Raw genomic sequence first — 14,033 nt, forward strand, 5'->3', positions numbered from 1 at the left:
TGTCTTTGAATATACATTTCACCATTAAAGGTGAAAAGATTATTCTCCAAAATCACTTCCAAAAAATGGCAAACAAGATCTATCTGAACCAAGGTGAAATCACTGTGAACCATAAGGTATTCCTGTACATATTGTATTCCTAAATCATTAGGAATCACCGTAAAGAGGGACTGTACATCCAATGTGACAAATGCCACTCTTTCCAAATCGCAAACTTCCCTGGTACATTCATAAAGGTCTATAAGGAACTGTTTAGACTCTCTAGGGACTACTCTGTTCCGACTAATAACTGGTCCAAGATGTTTCTCAACATACACAGATAAAGGCTCTGTGATCCATCCTCCACCCGCTACTATGGGTCTCATTGGTGGATCAAGTGAGTCCTTATGCACCTTTGGCAGTCCCTGTATTAATGGTATCAGGGGATTTGTCACAGTAAGGTAGCCATAGGTATACTTAGTAATAAGGCCTCCTTTAAAAACATCATTCAAGGTATTAGAAATGGAATTGATGATCTCATGCACGTCTCTGACAGTAATCTTACTATAATACTTCTCATCTTCCAACAAAGCCTTCATAGACCATAAATAATGTATTTTATCCATGACCACGATAAGGCCACCCTTGTTGGCTGGTCTTATCATAATCAGGTCATTGTCTTGGAGTCGCCTCAATGCAGTTCTTTCATTATAACTCAAATTATATCTAGGCATCTTATAAAAATCAGTACCCTTATTATCATAATACTTATAGATAGCTTCCTCAGTAAGCTTCATGTAAGCATCAACTAAAGGATAATTCACTGGGACAAAATCACTCAACTTCTTGAAAGAATGAACACATGGTTCAAGATTAACAGGGCCATCCTGCCTTATGGATTCCCTGTACTGCAATCGTAACATAACATTCCTACAGAAGACCTTGAGGTCTAAGATGGTATCAGACATCCTGCTATTACAGGTGGGAATGAAATTCAATCCCCTGCAAAGGACCTGATTTTCCTCTCAAGACAACGCATGAGAGGAAATATTCAGGACTAATGACTCATTACATTCCCCCACACTTTCTTTACAGTCTGATTTGGGTTGTATTCCCCTGAGTACTTGTGCTTTTGGCGCCCTCAACTCATGGATCTCGTCCGTCTCCCTCCTTTGTCTGTCCTGACTGGTAAAGGAAAAGGGAGGCCTTCTATGATATTATTGGAAACAACACTGGGGGGATTATTACTAGCATTGTTAATATGCACTTTTGGTCAAACAACTTTCTTCCCACCATTAGGGTTATTAAATGTTTTCTTAATAACTACATTACTGTATAAATTCCCTTCAAGCTGTTGGGATACACCAGATGTCTCACTAACAGATACTCCTTCCATATCCCTAAGTAGGGGTATAGTCCCTGAGCCACTGGTGCTAACTGCACCAAGGCTTGACATATTCACCACATTCCCATCACAATTCACAATATTGTCATTACAATTCACATTCATATCACTGTTAACAGAATTTACACTAGTGACAGGATTCACAATAACACTATTATTCTTATCATTCCTAGTCACTGTAGTTCCAGAAGGAACAACTCTAACTGCAGCCGAACTGTTACCAGCTCTGGCACCAACATTCTGTCCAATTCTAGGCCACATAAAGACGTTACCTAATTTAAAATCATTAATGTCCCTTAGAATTTTTATCTTCTTCTGTTGCATTAATTTACGTTCAAATGCAGCCACCCCATCAAGCAAACTTTCGAGCAGAGGACTAACAGTCTTATAGGTTCATAGGTTCATAGGTTCATAGGTTCATACTAGGCTATCTGCCCAAGGGCATTTATAAGCCTAGCCCATAGTTATGTGGCTTTCGCCACCCCTTTAGTTTGAATAAAAACTATGCCTATCATTTTTCTGTGCCTCTGTCAAGCAGTGACACTGAAGTAATCCCTGGGGTATATCTGCGATCTCCCATCCATTGGTCAAGATTCCTCTTGAACAAGGCCAGTGAGGTGCTCTGCCTCACATGTACCGGGATTTTGTTCCACAGCATAGGGAGTCTCTGGGTGATGAATCTGTCCCTCCAGCATGTTCTATTTATAACCGTGTCAAGGTTTAAGTCTCCCGCCCTTGTGGTTCTGAGGGATCTAGATTTTTGAGGTGAAGCATATTCATCAAATCTGGGTTTGACATGGCCTTATATGTCAGGCACAGGTCACCTCTGAGCAAGCGGTATGAGACTGAATAAAGTTGGAGTTCTTTCAGTCGGGCAGCATAAGACATATTTTTGAGACCCTTTATCCTTTTGGTGAGGAACTTTTGGGGCCTTTCAAGCTGCATCAGGTGTCTGGTCAGATACATTCCGAACGGGCATTGTACTCAATCATAGGTCTAATGAGTGATGAGTACAGGGGGACGATGACCTCCCTTGATCTAGATGTGAATCCCTTCATGATCAGGTGGGCGATATAGAAGGTTTTCCTAACTACTTTAGCAACATGAGTGTCAAACGAAAGACTACTGTCAACTTGGGTCCCCAGATCCCTGATGACTTTTCTGTGCTCAGTGGATAGCCACCTATATGGTAGCTAGGGGTAACCTTGTTTTTCCCGAAGGGTATGACTATGCATTTATTGGCGTTTAACTTCAGGCCATGGCTCTGGCACCAGTTATCTGTTTCTGTGAGGCCCTTCTGGAGGATATCTGTGTCAGATGTGTTTCGACTATGGCCAGTTTGCAGTCATCTGCAAACTTTGTCAGCCATAACCCTCCTGTGTTTGCTTGTACTTCAGAAAAGTAGATGCCGAACAAGAGTGGACCCAGAACTGAGCCCTGTGGGACACCACTTGTGACAGGCTTTGAGTCTGACATGGCTCCAGCAACTCTGACCCTGTGGGTTCTGTCGCTTAGCCAGTTTGCAACCCATCTTGTGATGTATGGGTTTACATTCAAGCTGATGAGTTTTTCGATGATACCTGAGTGGGGTATTGTGTCGAAGGCCTTTGCCAGGTCGAGGTAGGCTGTATGGACTGCCTTTCCCTCATCAATGGCCTTGGTGACTGTCTCGAAAAAGTCAACCAAGTTTAAGAGGCAGGATCTGCCTTTGACAAAGCCAAACTGGGTTGGATCCAAAGTCTGCAAGTTCCCTATGTCTTTATTTATGAGTTCCTATGTTCTTTACAGCAAAGTTATTAAAAATAAATTCCTGTCTCTCTTTAATGACTTCTCTCAATCTATTCTCCTCAGGTCCAAAGAAGTCAATAAGTAACTGCATGTACTTGGCGCTTACCTCCAAGTTTAACTGCTGCCAGCGAGAGAGCAGCTCCAGGTATTGCGAGCCTTGTGTAGGCATATTAAATACCCGTAATCCACGCGGTACAATCTTCTTCTCTAAGCAAAATTCAAAATGATGTCACTGCACCTGCAGCCTTTTTAATTTCAAGAAATCTCTTTCCAGCTCTTACATAATCTGTTGCAACCGCTCAGACTCGCCGGTCGCACCACCAATATCATCATCCGTTGGAATAAACTCAAACTGCCAAAGTACACTCCTGTGTACTCTTCCTTGTGGGAGATGTAATTTTTGCTCCCTAATTAACACTTCAAGTATTTTTTACCATCCAGATCTACAGAAGGAATTTGTTTTTCATACTGATGCAACATGTATGACATCTAATGACTATCTAGCTGAGTGCTATGTCTGCCACTCCTTTTACGTTGGTAAGATCAATAGAGTCTTTCGTGACAGGATGAGAGAACATGTTTATAACATTAAAAAGAGATCAAAGCATAATGCATTATCTAAACATATTATGCAGTTTGGGGATACCCATGGTTTTAATTTTAGGGGCCTTGAGGTTATTGCCCCAAGTATTAGGCAAGGTGATATTAGGAATCACACCTAGTACAGGGAAACTAAGTGGATTATCACCCTTAGAGCAGATAGGGAGAGGGGGTTGAATGAAAGGGCTTCTATAAAACCCCTACTTAGAAAACGGAGGATTCAGAAATTATTTATTGTCTTTACTTGTGGTTTTTGTTTTCGATTTATCTTTCATGTTTCTTATTACATAAATATTTTTTATATATATTCATTTTTTATATGTATAATTGTATGCTTGTATGTATATGCATATTTATATATTTTTTAGAAATGCAATATGAACGTTTTACTTAGATGTGGTTGACATACTGTTACTTCTTTAAGGAGATGGATGATTTAAGTGGTGTGTCCATGTGATTGGTTAATGTGTTTTTTGAATTTTTATATATGGATTACCATCTTATTTTATGCTATATGGTCTGAAGAAGCTTGTTAGCGAAAGCGCTTACCATTTTATTGTCTTTTAATAAAAGACTTTTATGCATAAGAATTTTGAGGAGTTGCCTGGCTGCTTCGTTGTGAACACCTGCACAGCATTTATTTTTATCTACTTTTTCAGCAACAAAGCACTTATCCTGCGGATTGTTTGTTGCTTTATTTTATACACACAATGTTTCTTTTATCAACATCACAAAAAAGAAAATTGCAGTAGTGACAGTATTCATACAGATGAGTGAGATTATATTTGGAGACTGTCACTTTGGAATATTTTGGTTTCTCATTTCACTAAACAAAAAGTTAGATGGTGTCAACTAAAGGTACTACATTCATCCAAAAACAAAATCATATCTTAGCTAAAGACTACTAAAATTTCCTTTTCAAACAAATGAGCATTAATGCCTTAAAACAGTCATCTTATTTGAGCAAATTAGTAATTCTATATGCTCTGTATAGTGGTTTTGCTAAGGCAAGGTAGGCATAAAAAAATCTCACCTGAGTTTCTTAGATAAGTGGATTCATTATGTATAAATGCAGATATTTCCCCATTCACTTCTGAGTATTCTGTTTTTCCCCACTTCTTTTTGCTAGTTTATATCGAAACATCAGTCATGCTAGTTATAATAAAAACTGCCAGGTGTTTTTCACTAAGGGCTACAATTTCAGATATAAAATTTTATGCAAAATGCATACGTCTAGCCCCAAAGCTATTAAAATGCAAAATGTTGCTCTCAGCATAGATGCCTGTGACTGATGTAATCTTTCTGGGGAGCATAGGCAACCTTGAAATATCTGGCTTTCAGGCAAGCATTGGAATATATGAAGAAGAAAAAGTGCTAAGAGAGACCATTATAATGCTTTCATTAACCATACATCATGTCCTGTAATATAGAATCGACTCAAGATTATCAAGGACTAGATCCCAACTCAGTCACTTATTCTAGAACAACTTTCTTAGTTTGATGTTTGAATGAGTAAACTAAAAGAAAAAGAATTCTACAAAATAGCATGTGCACTAAAAGAGTCCTTCTAGATGTCAAACTGCTTATCTTAGTATTAATATTCAAGATGTATCCAGCATTAAAGAAAATAGCAATTTTTTTTCAAATTTGTTGACCAGTACATGAATCAAAACAACAGCCGTACTTTCTGCAACTGATAATACACAAATATCCAAGCAGGTATAAAGTGACTCATCTTTAGAAGAAGCAAAAAAGTGCTTGTTTTTCCTGATGTAGTAAAACTGAAAGACTCTATTTGTCTAGATAAAAACAAGCATATACCTAAAATAGCTCCCAAAATAATTGGTTAACCAAAAAAGATCAAAACAAACAGATGGCCTTAATGAAATTGCACCTGAGCTATACAATTCCCTGGATTCTGCAAGCCTTGCACTGCATGCAGGACTAGTGCAGCAGCTCGAGCAGGTGATATGTCTGCCTTGTGAGCCAGGAATAACCTGTAGGGATGTGCACGAGCGCTCCTGCACTAGTCCTGCACGGATTCAGCCCCTGTATGCAAACTACCCCATTTGCAGGAGAAATCCATGCAAATGAGATGAATTTGCAATCCAAGAAGCTGGAAACCAGCCGTGCAGGACTAGTGTAATCTGCAGAAATGTACTCCGCCAGTAACGGGGTACATTTCTGCAAATTACAAAACAGTGCCATGACAGCGCCAAATAGAGGGTGGATAACATGTAGAAAGTTTGCTGATGGTCAACTATAAGGTCATTGGCATGGAAAACACTTGCAAAATTTAAAAAAATCAACTTTTTTATTTTTTTAGACGATCTCGGCTGTTTAAGCGTAGGGCAGCGGCACGCAAACGGAATTGTGCGAAAAATAATTAAAAAAAAAACATAAAATAAGCATTCTGACCAAAATCACTATCTTGCCATTATACTCAATGGCAGGCAGAAGACAACATGGCCAGTGAATAGTGGTTGCTAAGGGGGGAGGCTCAATGTGAGACATTTAACTATGCATTAGCTGGCAATCGTATGCAAATGAGGGGAATGATACTGAATCCCAGATTTCCCCTGCATGCTAGTCAGCACCCAACAGTGTAAGAGCAGGAATAGCTTGGAGCAAGCCTAGGAGTTAGCGGACATCATAGGGGTGTGTGTCAGGCATACTATAAGTGGATTGGAGCCCTGTGGCTTGGGTTTGCTCCTAGCTTAGCAGAGCTAAGCAAGGGGATGTGTCTGAGGCTGCCTAGCACTCTTTACATTGCCTAAGCAGGTGTGCTTGCCATGCACTGGGTTTTAAAGGGGAAAAAAAAAGGTAAACTAGAAAATAGCAGTGTTGTGCACATTTCAGCACTGTGTTTATACGGCGCACCCCCGGGCTTAAACAGGAAGGCAATGGTAAGGGAAAGCAGCAGTAGGAAGGTAATCTAGGAGAACTAGCATAGCTGGCAGATGAAATGTATCAGAATCAGCCAATTACACAGGCAGCAAACCAGCCCAGCCCAGAACACTACTATAAACTATGCAAACACCTTTCCCTCTGGTTTTTCCCACATACTCTGCACCACAAGTGTATATAAGCGGGGAAATTTTAACAAACAAAACAACAAACTTATAGGGGCTGCAATAGCTATCATGCAACATGTGGAAGAGGCTGAGGGTAGTGAGGATGTGAATGCTGTTGACCAACCCACAGTGAGGAGACAGAGAAGAGTGTACAGGCCCAGGGTAACCTACCAAGGGCTGCATAAACTGGAGATAGTGGAGTGCTGTAGGGTGGATAGGGACCTTCTACAGCAAATTGTTGAGCTATGCCGGCCATGCCTGACACACAGAACTAACAGAGGGGAACGCATCCCAGTGGATACCAAGGTATGTGTAGGCCTAAGAATACTAGCTACAGGTACCTTCCAAAGGCCAGCTGGGGATATGATGGGGATCTTACAGGCATCAGCATCCAGGGTACTCTATCAGTTACTAAATGCCATGTCAGCACATTCCGTTGAGCACGTATATTTCCCCAGCACCCGTGAAACGCTGGCCAGCAATATGCAACTGTTCCACCAAATAGCAGAATACCCTGAGGTAGTGGGTGCTATAGATTGCACACACATATGCATCAAAGCACCACCTGTTGAGCGAGGTAGGGTCTACATCAACTGCAAGGGCTTCCCCTCCATCAACTGCCAGGTCGTGTGTGATGCCCAGGGCATTATAATGAATGTGTGTGCTACCTGCCCTAGAAGCTATCATGATTCCCACATCTGGCATCTGACACAGCTGTACCAGAGATTTTCCAGTGGGGGCATCCCTTTTGGTCACCTAGTGGGGGATGCTGGTTATGCACAGGAGCCGTGGTTGATGACACCCATCAGAAATGCACACACACCCAAACAAGAACTCCATAATGATGCACACGCACAGACCAGAATCATAATAGAGCATGTGTTTGGGATGCTCAAGTCACGGTTCCAGTGCCTTAACACATCCGGTGGAGCCTTGCAGTACTCACCAGCTACATGTACCCAAATTGTCATCACATGTGCCATGCTACACAATATGATCCTGGTTAAACAGCTGCAGCAGAAACAGCATGGGGCAGGCCCACACAGCTCCCCACCATTGCCAAGGCCTGAACAGGCACAGAGTGACTCGGAGAAGGAACAACCTGAGCCTGCCCCAGTAGACAGAAGGAGGCATGCCCAATATGCCCTGGCCTTGGCAAAGAGGCAACACATAGCACATACACTGACACAGGAGGGACCCAGGGAATGGCACCTCTCTCTGATTCGCACATACAGTAAAAGGGATGCCAAGCATGACACTATCTGTGCTCAACCATGTGTAGGATGTGTGCTATGTGCATTCGACATAGGCAGCCTTGCAGCACTACCCTCAATACTGGTACACCCACAAGGTAAGTCACTCAACCTACCAATTGCTGAATGTGAGCATGCAAGGGAATCAGGTGGCTGAAAGGTATGCCAGCGGATAGACACCTATAGTGGCACCATGAGATCTGTAACAAATACTGGTGTCACCACAGTAGCCAGTACTACACAGGGCAACAAACCCACTGCAGGAAATGTGCTGGGCCACATGTGTGTCCATATGACTCACAAATGCCAGTCAGGGAGGTTCACATACCCATCAACAGTCTCAGCCAGCATGACAGGTATAGACAAACACACACAAAGGCTGTGCTATGGCCTCTGAATGATGCCTATGGATAACCCTCCCCCCACAGGCCTACACAGACAGACTACAGCAGGTCAGGCAGTGGGATGTTAGTTCTGAAGGGTAGGAAGTCAGAAACTAATATGTAGGTCAATCAAACCTAAGACCTGTAGTACACTGATATGCCTCTAGTCAGCATGATAGGTTAGAATACAGAATGAAATGGAGTACCTGACATACCAGTACAATCATAGCAAATGTGTACAACTGTCAGGTGTGCCCCCCCCCATCCTATGTAGAAATGTAGAAACAGTCAGGTGTGCCCCCCAATCCTGTGTAGAAATGTAGAAATAGTCAGGTGTGCCCCTCAATTCTGTGTAGAAATGTAGAAACAGTCAGGTGTGCCCCCCCCATCCTATGTAGAAATGTAGAAACAGTCAGGTGTGCCCCCCAATCCTGTGTAGAAATGTAGAAATAGTCAGGTGTGCCCCTCAATTCTGTGTAGAAATGTAGAAACAGTCAGGTGTGCCCCCCCATCCTATGTAGAAATGTAGTAACAGTCAGGTGTGCCCCCCCCCCACTCCTATGTAGGCATGTAGAAACAGTCAGGTGTGTCCCTTGTCCCAATCCTGCGTAGAAATGCAGTAACACTCAGGTGAGCCCCCCTCCCCCAATCCTGTCTAGAAATGTAGAAACAGTCAGGTGTGCTCCCCCAACCCTACTTAGACATATAGTAACAGTCAGGTGTGCCCCCCACAACCCTATGTAGAAATGCAGTAACATGTATGTGCAGGACTAATACCAGTGGAGCACAGATGCCCAGAGGTAGCCAAGGTAGCAGGATAGATTGTAGCATTTGCACATTATGCAGGTATGTGTGTGTTAGGTTGGTGTGTGTTTCATATTGTATGAGAGTGGTCAGTATGTATGCATGTTGAGGTAAGACCTGGTGGCCATTGCCCATTACTGCTGATGACAGGACCAGGTCCTCAGAACTGCAGTGCCAAAGACAATTCCCACCAGTTTAACACATGTTAGCAGTAAGCCATTGTAAATGCATGGTGGTAATATGTGTCACCATCTGAAAGATTGACATGGCATGGCTGTTGGGCTAGATATACAAGCAGTACACAGGGGAAAGTACCCCAGACATACAGTATATATTGTGTAACTGTGAAATGAACACACCCTTGGAATTGTACTTACAGGTATGCATCAAATTATCTGGTCCTGTAGTAGGTGATACCGGTGTTGTCTGCCCAAACACTTGCAGATCACAAAGGAGGTAGGACTGATGTATTGGGAAACAGCTGATGTACCTGCTCATGCCAGCATAACTGGAATGCCCCATGCATATCTGTGTGTCAGATGCAAGTAATGTCCATAGCACATATGCACCCAGCTCACACAAACACCACCCACAGGTACCTCTCTGGTCGTATCCCTGCTGTGGGGAATGGGTACAATATGACCCCACCTGTATATGGCAATAGTGAAAGAATGCAGCATGCAGTGCAGGTGTCCCATGCAGGTGTGTCCCAAGCCATAGGTAGCACCCTGCCAGCATCCACACCACCCTGATCATGAGTGATAGAAGGTATTGGCATGAACACCTAGTACACCTACCCTGTCACCCCAGGGGAATATACTGTATGGCGGTCTGAGACTGTAGGAGTGGCAGAATGCAATGGCCTGCCACATCTGGCCCGCATCAACACCAAATGGCCCACAGGCCTCTGCCAAAGGCCTGTGCTTCACATGTACTGCCAATGCATGTTATGTCATGGACACCCAAATAACAACATAACACACTCCACATAAGCCATATGCAAGGCCATGTGGACAAACCACAGTAACATGTCCACCATGTCCCACTGCATAAACTGTGGACCAACACCAAAACACAACTGTGATGGGGTGATAACCTTAGGGAAAGTATCAGAGAATGTATGCATATTGTATGGAAGAGGATAGAATAACAGAGGGGGGTGGGAGCATGTGCAGCATGGAATATGCAAGGTCTGACACAAAGCTGTGTGCACACACTATCCCTGGCTGCAAACACATAAATGGGTGGCTACATACCTGCTCATACACCACGATAGGGGTAATGTCCTGACTCATTGCCCCTGCCTCAGGGTAACCTGTGTGAATCTGTACAGCTGTGAGGTATTGCCACAGCAAGATAAGGCCATGCTGTCATGTCGATGGATGTACAAGTATGGGATCATCTGCCACCACTTACCAAGGTGCTGAACCAGATACACAGATCCAACAGCAAGTGTCTGCAGCTCACCTGCCAGAATGGCATAACTCACCATGAATATGTAGGCATCTGCCCTCAATACCAGACACAGCTGAAGTCACCCTTATCCCCCAAGACATCACTGTGAGCAAGAATGTCCACCTGACAGTACATGAGGTCAGAAAACATCACAGTGTATAACAGTACACATGTCCGAATATCTCTGCTAACAGCAGTACCATGTAGCTGAAGCAGCACAGACACAATCACCTACAGTACACACTATCCACTGCACAGTTTGTCCCCATATTGCCAAATGATCAACGGATACCCTGCAAAAGCAGTTTGCTACCTGTAGATGTACAACACAAAGGTCTGCACTGGAGTACAAACTACCTGGAATCGATCCACACATTCAATACAGAAGGGCATACTGGACATGCTTACACACTTAAACAAATGAAGCTCATGTCTGCAAACAACTGTGGACCATACATATCTGGCAGTTGCAGATGTTAGTGCATACACTTCTCAGTATGCACCAGTCATGCTTTGCACACACAGTGGATAGGAATACAGACATATATCCAAGGACAACACACTATAATAAGCCAAAAGTAGACATACATAGATGTGTGGAAGAGACTGACTGTGAAAGGGAGCCATCCATTATGAGGATTGTCCCACCCAGCATACAGCCAAATGGCAACAACCACATGAGATGTAAATGTCACTCACTGTAGACATTAGCCACCAGTATCTGTCAGCATTACAGAATATGTGGTGCAAGTGCTAGCTGTCCAACATGACTGTACAAGGAAGTAGTCATCTAGCAGCTGTATACAAGTACCTGCGGAATATAACCCTGTGTGTGCCAGCATGTGGTGTATCAACCTCTAGATGAATGGGTTATGGCCCATGCACACACAACTGCCCTCCCCATAGACCTACTATGACAAGCCTGCTGAGGTCATCCACTTTGAAATACACCTTTGGGAAAGGTGTAGCCCAGTAATTTCCATGGTGTGTCCTATAACTGTGTACTGCTGTAGTGTGATAAACTAGATAGATAGGAGTTCTAATCCCAGACATGGCAAGTGTGTGTGTGTGTGTGTGTGTGTGTGTGTGTGTGTGTGTGTGTGTGTGTGTGTGTGTGTGTGTGTGTGTGTGCCTCTGTAGAGTGCAATGCTTTTTAGGCTAGTCAAACTCACTACAATTCAAATGCCCTACTTTGGCAAGGCTGCTGATGTAATTCACTGTGAAATACACCTTTGGGAAAGGTGTAGCCCAGTAATCTCTGTGGTGTGTCCTATAAATGCATGCTGCTGTAGTGTGATAAACTAGTTAGGTAGGAGTTCTAATCCCAGACATGGCAACTCTGTGTGTGTGTGTGTGTGTGTGTGTGTGTGTGTGTGTGTGTGTGTGTGTGTGTGTGTGTGTGTGTGTGTGTGTGTGCTGTGTAGAGAGCAATGCTTTTTAGGCTAGTCACACTCACTACAATTCAAATGCCTTACTTTGGCAAGGCAGCTGATGTCATTCACTGTGGAATGCACCTTTGGGAAAGGTGTAGGCCAGTAATCTCCGTGGTGCTTCCTATAACTGCATACTGCTGTAGTGTGATAAACTAGTTAGGTAGGAGGTCTAATCCCAGATATGGCAATTGTGTGTGTTTGTGTGTGTGTGTGTGTGTGTGTGTGTGTGTGTGTGTGTGTGTGTGTGTGTGTGTGTGTGTGTGTGTGTGTGTGTTTGTGTGTGTGTCTTTATGTGTGTCCCTGTCTGTATAGGGAGCAATGCATTTTACGCTAGTCACACTCACTACAATTCAAATGCCCTACTTTGGCAAGGCTGCTGATGTCATTCATTGTGAAATACACCTTTGGGGAATGAGTACTCCAGTAAGCCCCGTGGCCCATCCTATAACAGTGTAATGCTGTAGTGTGATATAGAACTCTGGTAGGGGTTCTTTTCCCACACATGGCAGGTGTGGATGTTTGTGTGTGTGTTTCTATGTCTGTGTAGGGAGCAATGCTGTTTAGGCTAGTCACACTCACTACAATTCAAATACCCTACTTTGGCAAACCTGTTGATGTCATTCACTGTGAAATACACCTTTAGGAAAGGAGTACTTCAGCAATCTCCATGGTGTGTCCTATAATAGCGTAATGCTGTAGTGTGATATAGAACTCTGGTAGGGGTTCTCTTCCCACACATGGCAGGTGTGGATGTTTGTGTGTGTTTCTATGTCTGTGTAGGAAGCAATGCTTTTTAGGCTAGTCACACTCACTACAATTTAAATGCCCTACTTTGGCAAGCCTGCTGATGTCATTCACCGTGAAATACACCTTTGGAGAAGGAGTACTCCAGTAATCTTTGTGGTGCATCCTATAACTGTAAAGTGCTGTAGTGTAATAAACTAGTTAGGTAGGAGTTCTAATCCCAGACATGGCATGTGTGTGTTTATGTGTGTCTGGGTTTGTCATTCATATCCTGCGTGGAAGTGGCTGTGAGTGTGTAACAACTGGACTCATTGTGAAGCGGGTTTTGCAAATTTCTTATATGATGGCCCTAGTATATATCACAATGTCCACCTTATAGGGATAACAGATGTGAAATAGCCAAGAGGCTGGGGTGCAAATCCATACCCCTACATATGACATCAAGGTCTGGCAAACAAAGTTAGCAACCCTTGTATTATCCAGAGAACACCTTCAATACATATCTCATACATGCACACACTTGCCTAGGCAACAACCGCTATGTTGGTTGTACCCTGCATATTGCCACTGATAGTAACCATGGTGTGATTGCAGTGGGCTACAGAGGGTATGGCACCCTGTCCATCAGTCCAATAGGCACATACATGCAGACAGTGCACCTTCCCTATGTTCCCCACTGGACACCTGCAACACCTGTGGTGCCATCAAAAATGACCCACAAATGACATACCATCCCTTAAACACATGCCCTGTATGGACAGATGCCGCTGACACCAGGGAATACCTGTATCAAGCAATCAATGTAGGTGCAGGGTCAACCTGCTGTCCATTACCAGTTCCTGCCACATGAGGCCAGGACTGGCACATCTGATGATAGCAATCTGTGTACACAACATGGGCCAGACACCCCAGGTATAGTTCCACATGTCACTGTACATGCATGTGGGACGTGTGCCTATCCCAGACATCATCCATGTCATGGACTAAAGAACACATACATGGCAAGCAATGCACAGTAATGGCTACTCACAATAGTTACCCAGGTGACTGGATGGTGAATACAATACCCACGTGTGTGGGCCAGTCCAGACACTACACCCCTGAGCCACACTGTA

Source organism: Protopterus annectens, chromosome 5.part1 (genome assembly GCF_019279795.1).
Source record: "Protopterus annectens isolate FY-2018-M chromosome 5.part1, PAN1.0, whole genome shotgun sequence".
In the NCBI taxonomy this organism is placed as follows: Eukaryota; Metazoa; Chordata; order Ceratodontiformes; family Protopteridae; genus Protopterus; species Protopterus annectens.